The following is a 20,542-nucleotide window of genomic DNA, read 5'->3' on the forward strand; positions in this document are numbered from 1 at the left end:
CCTTATTTGGAATAGAGCCATTGCATATGTAATTAATTAAAATGAGGTTATTAGGGTGGGCCCTTAATCTGATATAGCTGGAGTCCTTATAAAAAGAGGAAATTTGGACACACAGACGTGAACAGGGAGAGCGCCATGTGAAGATGGAGGCAGGGATCCAGGTGATGGTGCCACAAACCAAGGAACATGGAAGACGGCCAGCAAACCAGCAGAAGCTGGGAGAGAGGCCTAGGGTCTCTCTCTCACAGGAACCAGCCTCAGCAGGAACCAACGCTGCCCACACCTTGGTCTCAGACTCCTGGCCTCCAGAGCTGTGAGACTGCTGTTGTTTAAGACCCCTAGTCTGTGGTACTTGTACATCGGCCCTAAGAAACTGATATACGTAGGAAGACAAAGGTAAGGGATAGTGGGCAGATAACTAGCAACATCGGCTCTAGGCTTCACGAGAGAAACCAGCATTCTTATAAGACATTTCCATTTCTGATTCAGCTAGACTGAGTGGGTTTCTGGCATCTGCAAGGCAAAGAGCCCTGATGAAGACAGATTCTCAATGAACTTGTGGTCTAAGGAAGGAGACAAAGAGATATGCGTAATTCTGACATGGATGTGGTAAGGGGCCATAGCAAGGTGTGGGTGAGTGGTGTGACTCCTTGATCCAGAGAGTGAAAGATTGTTTCTGGCTGGTGAGTCAGAGAAGGCCAATTGGAGGAGCGAGACCTTGAAGACATAGGAGTTGGCTGCGCGGAGATGGGGAGAACATTCCAAAGGAAACAACAGTGCGAGGACTGGGGGCAGGCACACAATGGGCCTGTGTGTGAAACTGCACACTGTTTCGTTTGGCCACGGGGGGTGGGAAGGCCCCACGGAGAACAATACATTGTAATTGGGTGGACAGCAAAGAACTATGTGTTTCAACCACACTACTGAATTCTTGCATTAAAGACCCAACACGTGAGAAATAAAGAATTAGAGGTATTCTTCTATTTCAGCAATTTCATTTTTGATCCAGTTCTCCTTTGCAAAACTTTAGGCAGGATGATTTTATGTTTTTTTACATTTTTTCCAACTCCTCTGACCTTTCTTTACACCAAAACATCCATCTGGGCCTATTATAGAGCAGCTCAATCACTTCGACTCTTAGCCCCAAACATTGACTTAAACTGGTTCTGGAAGGAAACCTTGAAGGTTTCTTTGCCAAGCCCTTTCCAGAACATTCTATGGAGGAGCCTGAGAAGTTTAACCGTGTCTCTTTAATTATATCTGCCAGAGAAGCAGAATGAAGTGCCAGGATGTCAATGACAGGCGTTCTTAACTGGTGAAGATTCATTACTCCTGTGCAGAATATTTCCACGTGCTCAGCTCCTCCGCCCCTTCCCAGCTGGGTCTCCCCTGAAGGACAGACTTTTCACAGCTTTGTATTGGACCAGCCACCAAAACAAGAGCTCAGCCCCTTTGTCCCTGTTCTATGGTTACAGCATTACAAAAAAGAAAATTGCTGATACCATATACTGGACGATGTGGTCCTTCAACAGCTGTTCCCATGTCCACAGCAAGACTCCAGGAGGACTCGAAGCTGAGTGCTAGACGGGGTGCCTGGGGAGGCCTGTTGTGGGGTTTCATCGCGCCTGACAATTAAGCAGGGATGTCTTCAGCTTTCCAAATTCTATGAACCAACCATGAGATATTAATACTTAATGTATTGGTTTCCTACTGCTGCTGTAACAAGTTGCTGCAAACTTAGCACCTTAAATCAACACAAATTTATTTTCTTATAGTTCTGGAGGTCAGAACTCTAAAGGGGGTCCTAAAATCAAGGTGTGGCTTCGATCTTTCTGGACATTCTGGGGAGAATCCATTTCCTTGACTTTTCCAGCTTCCTGAGGTGCTCACGTTCTTTGACTTGTGGCCTTTCCTCCATCTTCAAATGCATCCTTCCAACTTCTGCTTCACGGGCCCACCTCGTTTTGACTTTGACCTCCTTGCCTCTCTCTCATAAAGACCGTTTTGATTAGATTAGGCCCACCTGGATAATCTAGGATACTCTTCCCATCTCAAAACCCTTAACTTAATCATATGAGCCAAATCCCTTTTGCCATGTGAGATAACATAGTCATAGGTTCTGGGATGTGGACATCTTTTTGGGGGTATTGTTCTGTCTACCACACACTGCAAAAAGTGTTCTTTTCTTAACAAATTTTGGAAATGTTGGGTTAAATAAAGTTAAAGAGGTTTCTTTATTGCAGAGCTTTTTGCAATTCTTAATATGCTAATGTATATTATAGAATCCAAGAGAGAAATTTCGTACGTAGTATTTTCCAATCTTGTTTGACCAAAGATCCCTCCCCATCCCTTTTTTTCCTGTGTAAAACCGATTAACATTTCAGGAGAAAGTGGGAGCACAGTCTCAGGAAACATACTTCAGCCCAACCAGAAAAACGAGGCCCCACATGAAGAGGTTCAAGGTCACCCGGGTTTGGGGGGCTGCTTTCATAGATTACAGACAGAATTATACCTCTGCATTTAGCACATTCTCTGGAGGCCACCACATGCCGTCATGTGAATAACTGAAAACTGGGGAAGAGGAATTCCTCGTTTAGGATCTGAAATTTCCCCTTGGAAATATCTGACTAGGATTTGCTTGACCTCAACTGCACCCTCAAAAACAGGTAGAGAATTCATCCTTCACTTATTCTTTCATCCATCCAGCCACTTAATGAGTGTTCATGAGGCTACATTCTCTAGGGGACTCCACATCTGCATTTTCCCGGCCCACATTCACCAGCTCTAGTTCCTGTGCCCCGCCCTTTTGCCAGTGTCATCCATAGCTCTCAGCTAGAATCGTAACAGCTGTCTCCCAAAAATATCCTGAGCAATTTCCCTCAACCATGTATGTTTCAGGAAGGTTGCACGAGAGAGGGCCATAGGCAGGAGGGGTGGAGCCCAGGAAGTTCATCGTGAGTCACTGGGCAAGTGCGGCCCAAGTATTTTAGGCTTGGGGTTGGGTAGTGGGGTGGGGTGGGCAGCACTTATATTCATGGTTGGGTTAATTTATGGGATTTATCCAAGTTAACGATTGCTGGGAGGCAATTCCGCAGCGCTTGGCGATCAGAACGTGCCTGGAACCAGTCCATTAAACTTCTCTCTGGATATAGTGCCATCCCTACCGTGCTCGTGTGTGCTTCTAATGCCAAGAAGCACATTTCCCGAAACTGTCCTAGTGTCATCCTCCTGCCCTGCTCCATCTCCTTCTCTGGTCTTCGCGAACAGAACCCCTGGACAAAGAGGGCTCTGAGGCCAGGACTGCTTCACTGTCAAGTACTTATCAGCCTATTTATAGCTCCAGTTAAGGATTCAGATTCGGGAGTATTCCATTAAAAGACCACATTAACGAGTCCTCAGAGAAAATCTCTCACAAAGCTTTTGAGCTCATAACCACTTGGCCGTGTTACGAGCTTCTAGTGTGTTAACATCCATAAAATAAAACCATTCTCAGTGCCGGTCTCAGTGCTGGCGCTACAGCGTTCCCGGGCCTCTGCCCACTAGACGCTTCTCCCTAGGTGCTGACCCCTGGATCAGTGCTCACTGCCACTTGGGCACAGGCCCCTATCTCTGACACTCGGGGCTCTTTCCCCTTGGTTGGGCTCCCAGCTACTCTTTGTGCTTGTTGGGTCAGCATCTGTGAGAACAGTTTGGAAGATAACAGCAGAGCTGGCCGCCTGGGGGATGCGGAGGAGCTCCGGTTACAGTCCAACCTGCAGGAGGCTCAGGACAGCTGACAGCCGAGGGAGTGGGAGGGAGAAGGGAGCAGGGAGGAGTCCTCGGAGGAGGAGGGAAGGTGTGAGATGTGTGGCTGGAGGAGAAGGGACACACTTGTGCTGGAGTCCAAATCGGAAGAAACGAATTTTGAAAAAGTTTCCTGTTGTATAATCTTAACTGGAAAGCAAGCATTTCAGGGTATTTCTGAAGTTGAAGGGTACCATTTGCTTGTACTGGGTTCTTCCATGTCCCCAGGAAAAGAAACTTAGGAGCAAAAGACACTCTTAGGGTTTGGCTATTTCTGCCCTTCCACCTCCAGCTTTCAATCTGCCAGCCTCATGACATCAGCCTGTATTTTTAGAGATGTTTTGATGTGATATGTTTAACACGCTGCTGAGCCCCGAGCACTCGGATGATGCAGCCAAGGGGCACTTGAGCTGATTCACAGTCCTCTCTCCCTCTCCTTAGAGCCAGGACAATGGGAGGCCTGGGCTGGAGCCACCAGGACTTCTGGAGGAGGGGGCGGAATGGGGGTGAGGGCTGCAGGGCTGACTCGGTGGCCAAGACAGCTAAGACTTTCCTGATCCTCCCAGGCCCCCGTGTACCTGCATTATCATGGAAGTGCCTGTATGTTGCTGGTCACATTTGTGCTTTGAGAAAGGTCCCAGAAAAGGCACCTCGAGGTTGTTTGGGTCTCTCTTACTTTTGAGGCAGAAGTGGCACTGGCTGGATGTTGAGTGCGGTGATATCACATGGTGCCCTATAAATGGACACCAAGGAGGAGAGTGACCTTGGCTGCATGTGGCCCCACTAGTGACCAAGGGCAGGGAAGAGAAGAGATGGTTCCTTTTTAGAAAGAGCCTCAACGACGTAGCAGAACAAAACACACATACACAAAACACATCTCTGCTGTGGCCACCATGGGAGGTGTACCCCTAGGATCACCTCATCTTCTTTCAAGAGGCTACTAGTTTCTTCACAACTGGACTCAGCTTTCAAGCCAAGGCCACACTCTCCCTGAGCTGCCTCCACCAGTGACTGAACTCAGCAGGGTATGAGGAATGAGGGCCTGGGCATTTCTTCTCCCCCTGCATCCTCTAATGGGACCTGGAGCCTTGAGACTTTGTCAGATCTGCGGCTCTCCTTGCCTAATCCTGCTTCCTTCCCTTCCATCTTTTACAGGCCTTATTCCCCAATAAATCTCTTGCCCCCCTTCTCTGCACCTGTGGCTGCTTCCCAGAGGACCTGCCTGGCACAGGAGCGCAGACAGGAATGGATTTGGACATTGTAGCTGCCCAAAGTTATTTTCCAGTCCCCAAACTGTTGCAGATACATCAGGTATCTGAATTCTTTATGGGACTCCAGACATGGCCCTGGGGTGGGAGGTGGCCTGCAAAGACTAAAGGGAAGGGAGAAGGCAGAAAAGAAAGGCCTGCAGAGGTGCAACTGAAGTCACAGCAGAGGAGATGGGGCAAGGAGTGGGCCCCAACAAACTGCTGAATGTGAGCTAAAGGGCCAGCCGTGGAGGAGTACTTTCTCTTCCCATTTCCAAACACATAATGCTCACGTCGAGGGTCTGAACACGTGGTGGGGTGTGCTATTTCTCAATCTGGCTTTGGGGAAGTAAGTCAACATTTGCAGTTGCTGACTTTGCTTGGAGCTCTGCCTTGGGGGAGGAGCCCAGGGAGAAGAGTGTGCCACCTGGAGGTAGGTCCCTGGGGTCTGGGCTGGTGGCAGGTCCGGGAGACTACACAGGGAGTTTAATGCCAAGGTACAGCTTTATTTTTAGTTATCTGATATTTCTTTCTATGTCTGATAAAAGGTGGATGATTAATAAAGAAAAGTGAAGAATTTCTTCTATGTGGCAAACCAATGTTTCAATTCATACCTGATAGCCTCGTCTACAGGTGTCACTTACCCTGTGCAGCTTATGTCATAACCAGTTGTTATGAATCAAATAGCTTTAAAGATGTGTCAGAGAGCTGGCACTTAAAGGATATACGATGGATCATTTTAGAAAGTAAACTTCTGAAGAAGGCACCAAAACCTATTTGTTAAATGAATAACTGCTATATCTATTGTTTGAATTGGAATTTTGATGCAGCATAATTTTAAAAACAGGATATACATGTACTTTTAGAAGAGATGGTTGATTCTAAAATATCCCAGATACTGCATCCTCCAACTATAAATGCTTTCCAAATAGTGTATTTGTGAGCGATCTCAACTTCCCCTCCAACCACCAACCTTTCGAGCCAAGAGCTTGAACTAGCAGGCTTTCATTTTAACCCTGAGTGAGGGGCAAAATTTAAGGAACAATGCAATTCAGGCTGGCCCTGACCCTGGCTTCAGTGTCTCCATCTATAGGTAGGTGCAGGAAAGTGGTCCCTACTCTACAGGTGTGTGGCGTCTGGGTTCTTAATGCAGGTCTCTTCCCTTCTCCCCATGTCCTGCCCCACTCACTAGAAGCCGGAGAGGAGGGTAGATCTGTCAGTCAGATCAGCAATAGTGGTCAAAGGCAGCTCAGTTCAAAACATGAGGGACGTTTGTCCTTCCAGGTCCGGACAAAGGATAGTAGGCAGCCTTAATTTGTGTCAACTCCTTTTGATGGCAGGTGCTGCCGGGACTGCTTTTTAGGGGGCATTTCAAGGACATCTTTAGGCTTATAGGAATCAGCCACCTCTGATTGATCCTGTCAGCTGTAGGTGCTGGAAAGGAGCCCAAAAACATGTGTGTCTTGTGTTTTTCATCTTGGCCTGGGAATGTTGGTTTCCTGTCTGCGTAGTGGCTTTCAACATGGTTCCTCTATTCAAGGGGGAACATTGAGCCATCCTGTCTGGACCCACGCCTGTTTCTTCACAGGAACCCTCTTGGTCTTCATGAGCTTGCGCATTTCATGTTCACAGATCTGCTTGCCTGATGGGTCATTCCGCCCTGAAGTAGTAAGTAGCTGCTGGCTGGGTGCTAAGCAGTGCAGGGACAGGTGAACTCGTGTGGACCCCAGGGACGTCAGGTTCCAGAACAAGTGTTGGCTTCAGCATCAGCAAACCAAGCAAATGCCTCCTGAAATGATTTCAAGGGCCCCCAAAGATCCACCCCTCCTCAGTCCTTCTTCATGGATTTATAGAGCTCCATTATTAGTGTGTCATTCTGTTAAGACTTTTAGTCCCACCTCAACAAGAGCTCATCTTCCCGCCTACCTCATGCCAGTGTCGATTTTGAAAAATGTTGGGGAGCAGGGAATGGAGATAGAGAAAGGAAGGGGTTCCAGTGAGGCTGAGGATGGAATTGAAGAATGGGATGATGGGGAAGGGGGGGGTGAAGACAGACTTTGCCTGTGTAGGGGTTCAGTTGTGTCCCCCAAAAAGATATATTGAAGTCCTAACCATCAGTACCTGTGGATGGACCTTATTTGGGCATAGAGTTTTGGAAATGTAATCAAGTTAAGACGAGGTCCCTGGTGTGGACCTAATCCAATATGGCTGGGGTCCTTATAAGAAGAGGAGACGGAGACACACAGAAAGCCACGTGATTATGGAGCCACGTGACTGGCGTGATGCTACCATAAGCTAAGGAACACCTGGAGCCGCCAGAAACTGGAAGAGGCAAGGAAGGCTTCTCCCCTGGACCTTTGGAGAGAGGATGGCCCTGTCAACACCTTGATTTTGGCCTTGTGGCCTCCAAAACTGTGAGAGAATAATTTCCGTTGTTCCCAGCCCCCCAGTTTGTGGTACTTTGTTATGGTGGCCCTGGAAAGCTGATACAGCCTATTTTACTCATTCCTAAAAACTGATTCCTCATTGTGATAAATAGCGGAGATTATCATTATCATATATTGGAAGTACTGGGGATCTTAACAGGCACACAATAAACTATGGGCCAGAAAAAGAACATTCATGTGAGGTCCACAGCAGGGGCTGGCTGTACAGCAGGGCCTGTGGGACCAGATAGATAGACAACACCGAATTGCCTGGAGCTCCACACACACGTGCACCAGTGAGAAATCAATAGACTTGTGGTGGAAATGACCAACATGGATGGCCAGGGGGATGCAAGCAGCCAATAAAGCGGAAGAGAAGAGTGCATGAGGCCTGTAAATTTGCAGATGCAAGAGGTCGGGAAAAGTAGAGAAGTCTGAAATAAAAGGCAGTTCCAAGAAGTCAGAGCAGGAAATTGAAGCTTGCCTGCTGTGTGAGCCCGGCTACCAAAGGCAGCAGAGGCAGCATTGTGGGATGAAGAGGCCCTGAGGGAAACGGCAGTGTCCTCTGTCGTCTCCTCGAGCAGCAGGGGCAGAATGAACCACCTGTCAGGAATTTGGTGTCTGGGTTTAGGACAATTGTAGGAACTGATTCTTTAATAAGCACCTCCGTCATTAGAATTGCTCAGAATGACAAGAGCGGCAGCAGCAGCAAATGTGGAGATCAAAGGGTCTGTATCCCAAAGCGACAAGAAGAGTGGTTCAGGAATCCCTCTGTCACCTCAGAGGCTGGGCAGCCGGAGCCCTGGTTCTCATAACTTGGGGTTGGGATGAGCTGCCAGCTCCAGGGCTGCAGAATAAAGCTAAAATGAGAGCTTGGCCGGCGGCTGAAATGTGGGCAGCACACCAGGACGGGTTCATGTGGCAAGACTGGAGCCAGTGGCCCATTTGGGATTAGAGGAGACGGTTCCAGAGTCTCGGGGGTTGTGTCTAGACTTGACAAGAGGTAAACAGCAGACAAAACACGGGAGCCAAGGAAGGCTACCTGAACTCGTGCTCTGAATATCAGAGATTGGAAGTGATGCCCCCGAGAGCATAATTTCATCATCGATCTCAAAGACAGGGCTTTTTAAGGCTGGCGTTTGGCAGAGGGGACTTAGCATGACAGCAAGGGACAATCGTCTCAGAGTCTTCAAGTTCCTTTCACTTCTACTCTTTGACTAAAGTATAAATATTTAAAACCTCATTTTTGCTTCTCCTACCTGGAAAATATTACTCATGCTAATTTTAAAATAAAGATGCATAGATCTGAGTTATGAAAAAAATCTCTCTAAATCAAAACTCTCTGTGTAACAAAAAGATCTCCGGGTCTGGATGACAGTGTACTTCAAGTAGTGCCTAGCATGTCGGAATCCCTCTATAAAATAAGAAAGGGAACTGCTCAGTGGGGTTTATTAAAATACCCATATCAAGTAAAATCACAAATGTGTACTTAGTGGTAATTATGATTACAGAGACACAAAAAATTTAAAACTACATGGACGTATATGATTATATGGAATTAAAAGCCACGGTATAAAAGTCAAGTCACCGGAAGACACTAAGATAGAAAGAAGCTGTACAAACAACATGGGAACCATTGCTGGGCAGTGAGGGACCGTCTCGGGTCAGGGCTGAGATTTTCTAGCTTTGTGGCCTTGGCCAAAAGATGTCAGCCATGGAGCCTCTACTTTCTCAACTATAAGTGGGGATAATACTTTCTGATAGGGTTGTTATAATGAAGTGACTCAGCACACAGCGTGGCATATGGCAGCAGTAATGAATGGTGAATGATAATAATGTGGTCATAGTAATTCTACGTGTAATAATGACAGATAGAGACTTAATGTGAAAAATAAAGGGCTCTTGCAAATCGCCAAGGATATGAGAATCCCTAAAAAATGAGCAAAAGAGTTCACAGTTCACAGAAGTGGAAATAAAAGTAAATGAATGGATTCAATGACTGTTAGAGGGAAAAAACCCTGCTTTGCTTACTGCACTCACTGAGAACAAAGTACAAAGTAAAGCAAATATCAAATGCCATTATAACAACACAGATGCTGGAGAGACTTCCGTTAACTAAGAATATCCAGGAATTCCTGATGGGAGCGCAAATTTGATTATTTTGGAAGAGAATTTGGTAACTGTTTTCAAGAACCATAATATTCTGCACTTCGATCCCATAATTCTGTTCCTGAGAATGAAATAATTTAAATCAAGAGAAAGCTATACTTGTAATGAGGCATGTAGGGAGGATTGTAAGAATAAAAAAAATCCAATAATATAGCAATGGTTACTTTGTCATAGAATACTGTCTCTATAGCATATGACATGGTGATTAAAAATGACAGAAAGTAAACGGAATAGAGTGTATTTTTATAGAATAGTGTCAAGTAGGATACAATATATTGAAATAACTGAAAATATGTAAAAAATAATGTATAAATATATATGTATACAGATGAAAGGAAGCTATAAAGAAATGCAATTCATTTTATATCAGTAAAGGGGTTTGGATATAGTTATCTGTGTACTGTTTTATTACTAAATATCCTAAAATATATGTGACTAATTATCATAATTTCTCCACATTATCTGTTCTGAATCTGTAACTTCTCATGATTCCTTTTGGATTGACCTATATTAGGGTATAAAAAACCCAGTTTGGGGGTTCAGGTAAGACACAAGCCAGCTACATCCCCTTTGGTTCATTTTCTGACTCTATTTAGAAATATTGCCTGAGCACGTGTATGTGTGTCTCTAAGGAAAACTTTATTCCTCAAGATTCGCATGTGGCTCCGTCATACTCTCTTTCACATTGTTATAAGAAGTCCAACCTTTTAATCTGCCAAATCATTCTGTATTGTACCTCAAGTCAGTTTCAAAAGTCACTGGGTTTTTCAATCAGAGAAGGAAAAGTTAATTAGGAAAGTACCAAATAACTAAAAGAACATCATACCTGACGGAACTAGCCAGATAGGAATGCTTGGTCATTCACCTGTTTTGTGGTTTTTAAGGATCCCCATAAGTTTCATAAATGACAAAAACCCGTTCTCAAAGCTACAGATCAGCCCCTACATATGCATGTGAAGAGAAGCTATTTTTGTCTCTGGGTTCCAGTTACATAGCCATGGCCTGGAAGCTTTGTTCTCAGAATTCATGCTGTCATCAAAAGGACTCAATAGGAATACAGCAGTGGGCTGGCCAGTGGCTTAGCTGTGACCGCAGCTGCAAACTCTCCTGTCATGTGAAAAACTCCGGGCTTTTTCTGGCCTGGAATGTCTGTTGGCCACGCTTTCTCTTGCCTTTCCTTCCCCTGGAATCCTGTCCGTTCTTACCAGCATGTCCCCACATCGTCCCAGATCACCTACCTCCACGCCATGTCCGTAGCAGTTGTGGGCTGGCTCTTACTGTTTTCACACTCACATGGTAATCTTTATGTAACACTGACGGGAACTTGTGTGTCCCCTTCGCCAGAGGAGACCTGGTCTAGTCCATGGTGCTACCACAGTGTCCGGCCCACAGAATCTCAGGGGATCTTAATGTGTGGTCCATGGAGAGAGTTTAGGGGGTCCATGAAGGCCCTGAAGTCATGGGAAAAGTTTGTGCACATGTCAGGCAGACAATGTTGTGGCCTCCCAACAGGGGTCACTCACTTCTTCTGTCCTAGGAGGCCCCCTGGGGTTTGTGCCAATCCTGGAGTTCTCCTTCCACTGTCCGGCAACTGATGTAGGTTTTGGCACCTCACCTTCCAAACCAGTGGGATCCGACGGGAAGTTGGCCAGGAACTTCTGGGAAAGAGGGTCCTTACTAGTGAGGGGTGGGGGACATGAGAGGGAGGCTCCTGCTCCTCATTGGACATCCTCAGGATGTGACAAGAGGCAGAGCCGGAAGTTGGGAGGCACCTGGGACCTTCAGATGTGACCAAACACTGCCTTCACCAGCCCCGATTGGTTGACTTTGAGCTTGTTATGTGATACAATAAATGTCCTATTTCTTAAGGCACTTTTAACTGAATTTTCTCTATTTTTGTAGCTGATAAACTTAATATGAATGCAGTTGTTTAGAGTTTTCATTACATGATGAAATGAATCTGAGTGTCCCCCGCTTGCCAAGGTTATGGATCTCTGTAGAAGGTGCTCAGTAGATGTTGACTGATCAATTGACTGACAGACTGAAGGGCAGAGAAACCCTGGAGATGCCTCTGAGGAATCCAGGGGCCATGGGAATTTGCCAAGCCTGTTTAGAGGAGGCTGCTATCTGGAATGCGTTGTTTCCATCCCGAAGGCCACTGCTCAGCGCTGCCAGGCCAGGCAGGAGGAGGAGAGAGGCCTAGAAGCTGGAGCAAGCAGGTTCTTGGGGTGTGGTACAGAGGGAGGTGCCTGAGAGAAGCCGCTGCCGGCTCCTGGCTTGGGTACCACTTCACTGGTGGATGGACGTGAGTTGAGTCCTCCTCCTCAAGAGCAAGGGGTCAAATAGGTTTCAACTTACAGGCCCACTCTGATTTGTGCTGTTGAGAAGGGTCTGAAGCTGTGTCTAACTTTAGCCTTGGTTATTCCTTAAGTCTCCCAAGGACGCAAATGAAAGGAATCAATGCATTCATGTTACTTATTAGTCCGCCCTGTCTAGGGTCTGATTCTAGATTGGGAAACTCAGGGAGCCCCTCTAAAGTGGAGACTATCAAAAGTGGGTTCACACTTAAGGCCCGCCTCCCTTTGATACACTTCTCTGTTTAAAAACCATCTGAATCTGAGGCCACGGGTCCTGGAGAAAGCAGGTGAAGGGGCTATTCTTAAGCCACTTTGGACATAAATCCATAAACTGGTATCAGGTTTATCACTGATTCTCGGTAAAGGTATTTCCATCTATGCCTGGAGCAGCCTCTTCCTCAGATGGCAGTGGGCAAACTCTGGCATGTCCCCTTTTTCCAGAGCGCATGGAGAAGAGTGAGACCTTCTGTCCAGCTGCCTCTGCTTGGATGTCACTTCCCTAAGCCTGGTGTGGAGTCAGGCGCGCTGAGACTGGCTTTCATCCCGGCCAGCGGATCCTCCGTGGAGGGGCCTTTGGTAAGTCTCTCTGGGCCCAGCAGCCTGGAGGCAGGATGAAGGGGTGTCTGCTCTGATGCTGTGCAGCCCATGGCTCTGGTTAGGGTGCTGGTCCCCCAGTCACAGCCAGCTCTGCGGTGCTCTCTGCTCTCCCGGACTCGGTGGGATGTGCGCGGGGACTGAGGTTAACCACATCCGAGCGGGAGAGCACAGGGTACAGAGACTGGGAGGAGAGGCCTGCTCAGCTCAGCAGGGTTTGCGGGAGGCTCTACCTGGCCACCCGGGAGAGGAGAGGACAGGGCCCTCCACCAGAAGGGGTGGCCTGGGCGAGGGCCTGGGACAGGACGTGGGGCCTGCTTGGGTCCAGGTGACCGAGAGCTTCTGTCTCCTGGGCTGGAATATTTCTTCTACTCTGATGGGGAGAGGTAGGGAAGGCGCTGGGGTGGGAAGATGATTGATGGAAATGAGGTTGTAGGAAGACTCCTCTGCTGCGGGAGGGAAAGGAAGGGGGGCCCAGAGGCAGGGAGAACCATCTGGAGGGTGGGGGCTCGGGCTCGAGGGCCCAGGTTGTACAGAGAGCGCCTAGAGAAAGCCACAGGTGTCCTCCTCCCCTTCCCTCCCACCTTCCTTTCCTTCCTCTTTCCCCTGCTTGCCTCCCTTCCCCCTCTCTCCTCTCCCTACCACCTTTCCTCCCTCCCCTTTCCCCCCTCCCCAGTCCTTGTCCTCCCCTCCATGTGCCTCCCCTCCCCTCTCCTGCTCTCTTACTTATTTTCCCCTCCCTCTTCTCCTCCCCTCCCCTCTCCCAGGTAGTGACAGGGACATGTATGGCATTGGGCCCTGGCTGGCTTCCCCATGCTGTAGACTGTGCCTCCTTCACCTGGCCCCCCTTGAATGATGGATCCCCCCCATGGTCCTGGATCTAGGAGCTAGGGGTGAGGGAGGGCCTGAAGCTTTGCTTGAAGCAAAGCAGATGGTGCTCTTGGCTCAACGGAGGTGGCCGAAGGACATGACCTTCCTCCGGCTTTTCTTTTGGAAAGGAAGTCTTTGGAAGTTTGTGGCAACTGAATAAATCTTGTCCCTTTGATAAGCAGGGTCCCGTTCAGCTCCCTATGTGGAGAAAGCTCCACACTTCCTCTGATTGTTCCCGTTTATTGAATTTCAGTGTGTGAGACATGATAACCTCGTTCCTGGGGAGTTCAGAGAGGAAGCGGAGGGGCTGGCCTGGCTTACGCCGGGCAGCGCATGAGGAGCAGCGCAGGCCGGGTTATTCTTGGAAGTTATTTTGATCTGCTGGGCCCCGATCAGCTCATGTTTCTGTGCCCAGCCTCAGGGCCACGTAATGGGAGAATGAGGTGTTTCATTATAATAATAGACTCAGAGCTCATGGGGGCGGTGGCTCTTTGAGGGTATTGGGACCCCGTTGGCTGGGCGTCCCTTGTCCCTCCCAAGCACCCTTGGTGCCATCCAAGGGAAAGTGCCCCTGCTGGGGCCTGGTGGGAGCAGAGGAGGCGGGGAGAGAGCGGGGCCGCGCTACTTTTGGAGGCTCCCCAGGAAATAAAGCTTCCTCTGCCTGCTCCAGGGAGCAGAAGTGACTCACGAGGAGACTGACTCATGAGATCGATGGGCGGGAGAGCTGGGGAGGCAGCTTTCAGCTTAATGTAAGGAAGAATGTTCTGCTAATTAAAGCTGTTTATGAAATGAAACTTACTGCCCTGTGAAATAGGAGCTCCTGACACGTGAGAGCTTATACCCCGTCTCTCAGGAGCCTCCCACCCAGGCCCCGTTTTTCTATATAGATTTTTAAATTTAAGTAATTTCTCCTTCTTATGGCTGTTGTGTTACTTTGCTAGGGCTGCGGGAACGATGTAGCACAGACTAGGGGGCTCAAAGCACAGCAATTTATCATCTCACAGTTCTGGAGGCTGGAAGTCCAAGATCGAGGTGTGGGCAGGGTCGGTTCCCGCTGAAGATGTGAGGGAGAATCTGTTCTTGCCTCTCCCCTGGCTCCCGGTGGGTTGCTGGCAGTCTTTGGCATTCCTTGGCTTGTGGAAGCATGACTCCAATCTCTGCCTTCATCTTCACGTGGCGTTCTCCCTGTGTGTGTGTCTCTATGTCCAAATTTCCCCTTTTTAGAAGGACACCAGTGATACTGGATTAGGGCCCCCTCTGCTCCAGTATGACCTCATCCTGACTTAACTAATCACATCTGCAATGACCCGATTTCCCAATAAGCTCACATTCTGAGGTACTGAGGGTCAGGACTTCAACATATGCATTGTAGAAACTTAGAAAATAGAGATAAGCCAAAACAGAAAGAAGTAAATACTTTCCTGTCTCTACCCCTTGGAGACCACCACGATGGATATCTTAGAGCATATTCTTCTGAAAACAATATGTCTTAAAATGAGACAAAATGTATACACTGTTTTTTACTTGCTTTATTCAATGATCTCTGCCTCTTTATTTCTCCTCATCTAACCCCTAGTCTGTGTTCAAACTGTGTGCTCTGTACAGTGGCTTTGTTCAAACCAGCAACCAATCCATGGCCATTAATTTTAGCCTACGTCTCTTTAATCTATTGCTCTCCCTTTTTATGACATTGACTTATTTGGGGCCAGTTATGCTGCATCATGTCTCCCCTCCTGGATTTGTCTGTGCTGCTTGGTGAAGTTGTTTAGCTTGCTCCTCTCTCCCCTGTGGTGCCTGTGAACTGGGGCTCATGTTGGACGTCTGATGGACTCCAGTTAAGTGTTTTGGGGTAGAAAGCGTTGCAGGAACTTCTGAGTGCCTCGTGTCAGACAGCATGCAACATCTGGTGGATCCACGTCAGGCCTTTGCCAGGTGTGGGGATGGTGGCTGGGGTTCGTGCATTGGGTGGGAAGTGGCACCTGATGACCTCAAATGCTCCTCGGAGCAGTGAGGTTTTCGAAACCTGAACAATTCTGAGAGTTGAGACAGGAACTCGCCCTTTCTGGTGGCAGCGGGCACTGGGAGAGGAAGTGTGGCAGGGCCTGCTGAGCCAGCCTGATTGCTGCCCCTCGGGGGTCGCAAGGATCCAAGACTTCCAGTTCTTAGAAGTCCTGTCCTTGGGTTCCCGACACTGTGCCCACTATTGTGGGGTGATGGAGACATGCTTTCCCACCAGCCCCCTGCCTCCTCTGTGGTGGTCCACCTCCCACGCTGCTGCGAGGTGGGGCCTCGGCGTACTTCCACTTCCCTCCTAGACCATTTCCAGGAAGGACCATAACTCTTTCCCTCCAACATTTTACAGTGTTTTCTTTCTCTAGGGGAACAAATCTACAATGAAACACAGATTTTGTATGTATATTTGCTGATTTCTTGACTAATGCATACACTTGTATAACCGAAACCTGTCTCAAGATATAGAACATTCTCGTCACCCATAAAGTTCCCGTGTGCCCCTTCGCAGTCAGTCCCAGCCCACCCAGAGGTAACCACCGTTTCAGCTTTTTCTGCTATAGATGAGTTTGCCTGTTCTGGAACTCCATGTTAATAGAATCGACAGCATATTCTCTTATAGTCAGTAGAGTCTTGGGTTTCTTCCACGGTGGTGTAGGTGTCAGCAGTTCATTGTTGTGTTTCCTGGGTTGTACTGTATTGTATGAATGTGTGTTTATCTATTCTCCTATTGATGGACACTTGGGCTATTTCCAGTTCTTTGATATTATAAATAAAGCTCTATGAACATTCTTGTACAAATAATTTTGTGTACAAATGTTTTCGTTTCTCTTGAGTAAATATCCAGGAGTGAAATTAATGGGTCATAAAGTGGTTGTAGCATTTACCCTCCTATCAATAATGCATAGGAGTTCTGGTATCACCAGCCTTTTTATTTTTTGCCACTCTGCTGGGTGTGCCGTGGTATTTCAGTGTGGTTCTTTAATTTGCATTTCCCTAATGATTTATGATAATGAGAACTTTTTTGCATGCTTATTGGTCATTTGTGTATATTCTTTTGTGACTGTAACTTTTTAAAATTAATATTTATTTCTCTCCATTAATAAGCACTATAACTATTGTTGAACTTATTCAAATAGGCATCCAACACATCAATTGAATTTCTTGCTCATCCTTCAGTGAAGACTATCAAAGATACGTGGATAAGAGGTGATCTTTGAGAAGAAGCAGAATGATATGTTTTCATCTTGTTATTCCTGATTCCCATTCTCTGGGTTTCTGGTAAGTCCCTCATTAGCAGGTGGACTTCTCATGCATCAGGGGATGGGCGGGATTGGGAGTAGGGAAAAGGCAGAAAAGACCCTTTCGCCCTAAAGAGTTCACCTTATGGGGCTTGGTGGGGAAGGAAGTGGAAGGGCAGAGACTGCAGCTGAGAAGAGGAAAGAAATGAGGCACAGCCTCTGGGATCGGATCTTTGCCCACTGGAGAATCATGACGTCAAGGAGTTTCAGGTGGACTGAATCTTGTTCTTCAAAGTAACCTCTGATACCCTCCTTGGCAGAGGTTCCTTTGATCTAGCTCAGAGGGTTTACAAGAGAACAACTCAGAGCCCCAGGTAACCACCGGGAGCTCACATCCCTGCCCGGCACAGCATGGCCCTGTGTCTCCTCTCATTTTATCAGCCCTCATTCTTGTCCTCTCAGTGCTCCCCCCCCGCTCCCACTCATGTGCCCCCCCCATTTACAGTGACTCAGTTCGTTGTGGGAGGACTTTAGTGGTCTATTTCTGGGGACCTATGAGCCACCCAGGAATTTCACTGGAAGACCTTAGAATAGGCCACAGAGAAGGAAAAAGAGGAAAAGAAGAGAAAAGCAAGCTGGAATGGGAAAAGGGGCAGAGAGAAGCGGTGATGGAGGGAGAGGAGGGGAGGAATTCACAGTTATGGCAGCTCCAGCCCCCAGCCGTCTGCTCCTGCCTCTGAGTGAGATGCTCCCTGAGGGGTCGAGAGAAAAGTGAGGCTGAGGACCCTCCACCCTCTGGAGACTCCACGTTACCTCTAAGTGTGGGTTTAAAACACATCTGGCCAAAAATGACCAACGAATGAATGGATATTATGAAAATATGTGCTTATAATCCAGAGAGAGCTCTTGCAACAAAGCCTTGTCTTATATGGTGGGGATCCGCGTTACAAAGATATGCTCCCCTTCCGGGTTGTTCTCATCTGTGATGGGCTCAAACTGTTCTCCTTATTCCTATAGAATAAGCTGCTGTCACCCCCTCCCCTTACTTGAACTTGAAACTGCTCCCCCAAAGCAGCAGTTGCAATCTTTTAAGATTTATGAGAGAAAATAAGTTGGGAAATTCAGGGACAATAACAAGGAGGATGGGAAGCCACTCGTTGTGACAGGCCCAGCGTGGGGCCCTGCCCTGGGAGATCACTAAGACGAGGCCAGCCCCTTGGGTGTGCCCGCAGCAGGCCAGAAAGGATTAGAGGGAAGAGGAGAAGAAAGACTGATGGATAAGAAAGTGCAGCTCAAGAAAAGACAAAAACAGCTTCTTTTCGTGACTGCCATGGCAAGTTCTCCTTCCAGCAGAGAGGAGCTGTGAGAAAGTGTCTGAGCCCCGGCCCCTTTCAGGCTCAGTGAAAGCAGCCATTGGCAGCGGTGCCCCCAGGAGCCTGGGAGGGCCGCAGGCTGGCACAGGATGCGCTCACTCTGGGATGGCGCATTCCCAGGCCCCCACACACAACCTTGGGTCAAGTCCCATTTCCTCCCCTAGAAAAGCTTTAGGCCAGCGAGGGAGGCAGGGACCTCAGCGTCCTTGGGGGACAAGCTCCCTCCCCTGCAGAGTGGCCCAGATTGGAGTCCCTTTGGTTTTATTTATTCCCTTCCAAAGGCCCGTGGAGGGGCCGCGAGTGCTGCGTGGGAGAAGGAGTACATTACTCCCTAGCATGTACAGATTAGAATCCCAGAGTCTAATAATTGGAAGGAACTTTAGAGTCAAGATCCAGCCCTAGCACCTCATTTTACAGAAGGAGAAACTGAGGCCCAGAGGATTTAAGTAACGTGGCCAAGAGCTCTCAGGGTTTGCTGGCAGAGCCCAGTCGGAACCTGGCCTCCTGAATTCCTGCTCAGAGCAGGTCCCTTGTGCCCCCTGGAAGGGAAAAGGAGATGGAGACGGAAGTGAGGGCAGTTTCTGAACCATTAGAGGTGCCGTGCTGGCCTGAACCCCACAAGGGAAGTCGTCGTTAGATCAGGATCTGGGGGTGGGGTGAAGGCCCCAGGAGGGGGTGCACAATGTGGGGGGGGGGGGGGGGGATGGGAAGCAGGGGGTGAGACCTCCTTCCTATCTTGGTGCTTCCGCCTTTGGATCAACTGCTCTTTACAGTTTTCTTAATTTCGTGAAGGATTTAATTTTATTGTACGGACTCATAGAATGTTAGGTTTGTAAGGGACTTCTGAGTTTCTGTGGGCCGACTTCCTGCCCAATGTGGGAACCCCCTCTGACCTTGTCTGATGGTCATGACCCTTCTTGAAGTTTCCAAAGTGGGAGCAAGTCTCTACCTTCTGGGGCAGCTGGTCAGCTTTGAGTCCAGCTTAAATATCTCAGGGGCCTTGGGCGTTCACCCAAACCTTCAGCTCGAGGGTCGGACTTTGTTCTCCGAGCCGGCTGAGCAGAGCGAGCCTCAGCTCACCGGGCTTCCCTCAGGTATGCTCCAGGCCGTGTGTGGTGGAAAGAGTGAGGCCCTGGGAGTCACACAGCACCGGGCCCCGCTCTAGGCTTCACTGTTTCTCAGCTGTGTGACTGTGGACCAGATATTTAACTTCTCTGAAAGCCAGTTTCCTCCTCTGTAAGATGGAAGTGGGGTTGTTGTGAGTTTTAGCAGTAATCTCTAGGAAGTGCTGGGTGCTCAAGGGCTCTTGGCCGCACCTTGAGCCTTGTCCTCCAGTCACTCTTGTCCAGGCCGCACGTCCTGGTTCCTTCGGGTTCTTGATGTCATTTATGACACTTCTCCCCCTGCACTGGGGCAGAGGCGCAGTGAGCAGCAGGGGGCACAAACTTGGCTAAAGTGAAAAAAGGAGAGCATGTAAAGCCTGGACCCCTGATGGCAAAGGAGCCTTGAATGATGGAGCAATGGTTGTGCCCTGTTGATAAGGAGCCAGAATCAACACAGAAGCACAGACCCCATGAATCCCCCTGCTTCCTTCCCCTGCCTGAAGGTCCCAAGTCAGCAGGGAGTCCTCTACACCTGGAACTGCCCATTTCTGGAGAGGGGAGGAAACGTCAGGCTTGCTTGTGAAGAGCATCTCATCCTGAGTCCAACAGGAGGAAACCAATCTCTCAGCACTCTCCTCCAAGCCAAGGACAAATGACGTTCCCAACACACGTGCATGAAGCCAGGGGGATTAATTGTGTAGCGCTGAAGGAAAATTACAACTTTCCTAAGAAGCTTAAAATACACAAATTAAATCTCGTCTGTGATTAAATCCTGGCTACTTCTCATCCTGGTTTATGTCTGTGGTTCTTGGGAAATTAAAAAGTGTTTGCCCAACCACTGACTATCGATCAAGTTTTAAAGACTAAGAGGCACGGAGAGCTCTCGGAAAGAAGAACGTGACGTAAGACTGTGGGGTTCACAGAAGAAAGCCAACGTGACACGGTGGTGCTGAAGAGTGGGGAGGTGTTTGTGAATAAAAGGAGGCCACCCATCTCTGTAGGCTGAACTGAGCTGAGCTGACATTGTCACTAATAAAATGCTGAGGAAACATTTTAATGCAATAGGCTATGTTCACTGGGGCTAAAAATAAATGCTTTCTGGTATTCTGTAGTAACACCGAAAATGACTTCACAGGTGTGAAACGTGGAGAAGAATTTAGTTGCATGTCTTGGTTTTTTCAGCCATAAGCAAAAAGGCCTCCCCTTGTGTGGTGTCCTCTCTCGTCAGTGATGTAACACCCATACAACGTTGAACAGAACACACGACTGATCACATGTTGTTTCATCATAAATGGCCACGTGTTCTGAGATCAGTGTCTGGGATTTCAGTGTATGGATTTATATTCATATTTTTTGTTCTATGTTTATA

The 20,542-nt window shown here is 48.1% G+C and overlaps 1 protein-coding gene and 1 long non-coding RNA gene across 2 annotated transcripts in view; one reads left to right on the top strand and one right to left on the bottom strand.

Moving 5' to 3' along the window:
• Positions 1 to 20,542, bottom strand: part of PACRG (parkin coregulated) — a 503,222-nt gene that overhangs the window by 16,396 nt on the left and 466,284 nt on the right. The window lies entirely within an intron of this gene.
• On the top strand, positions 14,058 to 20,433 carry LOC124244075 (uncharacterized). The gene is made up of 4 exons (XR_006889884.1): positions 14,058 to 14,195; positions 15,825 to 15,988; positions 16,596 to 16,737; positions 19,677 to 20,433. It is a non-coding gene; the product is annotated as an uncharacterized LOC124244075 (long non-coding RNA).

Source organism: Equus quagga, chromosome 8 (assembly GCF_021613505.1).
Source record: "Equus quagga isolate Etosha38 chromosome 8, UCLA_HA_Equagga_1.0, whole genome shotgun sequence".
Lineage (NCBI taxonomy): Eukaryota > Metazoa > Chordata > Mammalia > Perissodactyla > Equidae > Equus > Equus quagga.